A 3,636-nucleotide genomic window follows, 5' to 3' on the forward strand; every position below is an offset into this window, starting at 1 on the left:
ATGTTCAAAATGTACTTTGCCCAACTTTACAATGGTTACACGTGTTTATTTTGTTTGTAATTTCAATATTTCTTTTCAAATCTTTGCGTAAATATACAATTGACATGATAATTTAAGCTATTAAAAAATAGCTAAGAAAATAGATTTAAAATAGATGTAATACTTTTATTTATAGATTAAGACATAACTGTGATAAATAACTACTCAGAACCACAGAAATGTTTTTAATAATATTTTTGATTTTGAAAAGGGTTGAAAATAAGTGCTCGTATTAGATGCTAGCAGTGGAATGTAATGAAAGGCATTTTATTTCATTTTAAACAAAAAACAACCCACAAGCTTTTTATTCCTCCAGCGGTTCTGACACAGGAAGCACCGCCCGCCAAATACAGCCTCATGCACAGAATCCAACTAACTTCAGTCCGTCTGAGTTGTGAGTAGGCGACCCTCCCTCTCAGCTTCCCCGGGTGGACGGCAGCGAAGTCAGACGGCTACACTAGAACCGGAAAACCACGGGTGTTTAACCTTCAAAATAAAACAAGAGTGTCAGTAGATTAACTCCTGACAGGATTTTAGTTTTCTTGAGTTGTGAGAAATAATTAGTGTAACTACAATATAAGTTAGTTAACTTGTCTAATTATGTGATTGCATCAAGTTTTGCAAATTTGTCATTCACACATCACTGTTTCAACAGTCGGGACCAAAATTTTAACAAAGAAACACAAACTAACTGGAAACCATAAAACAGCTCCACAACATGATTTTGTCTGCAAGCCTCTCCTTCGTCATTCTCCAAGCCCTCATCCAGATCACTCATTATAGTTCAGTATAGATTTTACAAGTCCACCCTTAAATCACTCTTTATCAAGCTCTTGGTGTAACTATAGTCTGTTTTACGACTTTCATTTTTGGTCTCATTTAAGTCTTCTCTTTCATATTCTAGTTTTTTTTATTATTATTATTCATTTAATAATCAGGATACCTGTGTGAGACAATGTGGGTCAGATGTTATATATTACCAAAACAAACACAAAGTATCCAGAAAATATGGAAAAGTCAAATGTGGCGTATTAGATTTTAGTGGAATTTTTTTCAACTTCTATAAAAAATATCTACTGATGTTGATGCCAGCGGTAAGAGGCGAACAGCCAGACTGCTTCGAGCTGATAATAATGCATAGTAACTCAAGTACCTGTTCATTACAGCCAAAGTATGCAGAAGAGCATCTCTGAACAGCAGCAGAAGACCACACCAGGTGTTGCCTTGTCTGATAAATCTCGATGACTGTTGCCATATTTGGATGGTAGCGTCAGAATTTGGTGTAAAGAACATGAAAGCATGGATCCATCCTGCCTTGTGTTAACAGTTCAACCTGGTGATGTAGGTTTAATAGTGTAGCAGGATATTTTCTTGTCACACTTTAGCACCAACTAACAACCATTTAAACACCACAGCCTATCTGAGTGAATCCAACATAAATTTACATTTGTGCATGCAACTCTTGTTTTTAGAAGTCAGGGAAGCTGGAGTGCCCAGCGAGAACCCACGCAAACTGTACACCCGGAGAGAAACCATGCAAACTCCACACAGAAAGATGGTGGATTTGAACCCAGCACCTTGCTGTGAGGCAAGAGTGCTAACCACTGTCTCATCCTGCTGCTCCTACATATAATTAATAAACAATCATTTGATATTATTATGAATGCAATTTGCACTAGTATCTAGTAGAGATGGACCGATCCGATATTACGTATCGGTATCGGTCCGATACTGACCTAAATTACTGGATCGGATATCGGGAGAAAAATAAAAAATGTAATCCGATCCATTAAATATCAGGAAAGCACCTTACAAAACTTGCAACACGCCGTAACTCACCTCAGAACGTTAGCACGTCGGAGCAGTATGCATCACGTGATAGAGCGGCTGTGGCATGCGGGACCTGTCGGTGGTCTGGAGCATTTGGAGATTCACTAGCAACCCGGCATTTCATCTCCGACCAAAGTTATCCCGAGAGAAGTAAAGCAAGTGTGTAAGTCCATCTCTGAATGTTTGTAAAGCATTCCTGCTTAAGCTTAACGAGCGACTGCCTCTCGCTCTCCGGCTGCTACTTCAATCATGAAACTGCTTAACGATCAGCTGATCGGCTTTTCTGTCGCGACTCCGTCTCTCTTGTTTGCTTTTGGCCCACTTTGCACCAGAAAGAGGAAACCAGCGGCTAAACAACAGCAGCACGTTTAAGCTTGATCAGCTGTTGTTAGAATTTATTTAATATTACTTTCTACACCAGGATCTTTTTCTACGCAGCTGACGGCTGTAACTGTGCAGGGGCGGATCTAGCAAAGTTTAGCCAGGGGGGCCGATAGGGCATGAACAGGGAAAAGGGGGCACAAAGACATACTTTTCTTTCTTATTCTCATTTAAAATGTCTCGCTTTTAATTATTTAATATTTATCTGAATCTTACACCCAAAGTTTTAATCTGATGTAAAATGTATAGAAGTCCATTACTGCATATAGTAACTGTTAAGTCTAATATACCCTAGTAAGCTATAGTACTTTTTCCTTTGGGAAGGTACCATCTGTGCAGTCTGCAATTTTGTTGAAGAAAGATGTTGAATCTATTTAATATTTCTTGAAAAAGAATTGATTTCTGTGCATTTTTTTTTCACACTGCATCAAATTAAGGTTGATTACGTCGATTAAGCATCATGAGGTGGAGCGTGAGGGGTGGTTCCCTATTTTTTTATTTATTTATTTTTGTTGTTGCTGGGAGTTGGAACCCTATTAGTTAGGTTGCTTAATATTTATGCTAAGTACTCTTTAAAATACCAGAATAGGGAGGATGGTGTAGGTTTAAGTTTATCAGATTGATCAGTATTGCTGAACTATGAAATATTTTTTTTTGCATACAGGTATAACAGAATAGCTTTAGTGTAGTTGTTGTTTTAAACTTGAGTATGAACTTATACAAAATGCAGCAAGATATTTAAAAAACAGTTTTGTTGATTAAAAAACACTATATCGGATTCATATCGGTATCGGCAGATATCCAAATTTATGATATCGGTATCGGACATAAAAAAGTGGTATCGTGCCATCTCTAGTATCTAGCACAATCTCAGTCTTACTATCCATCCATCCATTCACTTCCGCTTATCCTTTTCAGGGTCGCGGGGGGCGCTGGAGCCTACCCCAGCTGTCATAGGGCGAGAGGCGGGGTACACCCTGGACAGGTCGCCAGTCTGTCGCAAGGCTTCATACTATTCTATTTGTTTTTATTATAAATACAATTTTCGCTCCCTCTCACAGCATAAAGCCCCTGCTATGTACCTGTGGCACTCTTACTTTTACTAACTATGGTGGTTATTTCTAGTAGACTGTACCATATTTTTTATCCTACTACAGTCCTCATTTTCCCTCAATAAGAGTCTAGCAGCTAGCTAACTTGATAGCTAGCTACTACTGTACAATGATAGGAAAAAGAACAGCTCTAAAAGACATTATTTAAAGCTTTCAAATGGCCAGTGAAATTCATGCCCAAGAAAAAAATAAAACTTTTGACCACACCTGTAAACCTGCTTAACAGTGAAGGATACGTTAAGCCGTTTTATTTTGAAAATCAACCCCCTCCCCG

The sequence above is a fragment of the Simochromis diagramma genome, unplaced genomic scaffold (assembly GCF_900408965.1).
Source record: "Simochromis diagramma unplaced genomic scaffold, fSimDia1.1 OVJJ01000382.1, whole genome shotgun sequence".
NCBI lineage: Eukaryota > Metazoa > Chordata > Actinopteri > Cichliformes > Cichlidae > Simochromis > Simochromis diagramma.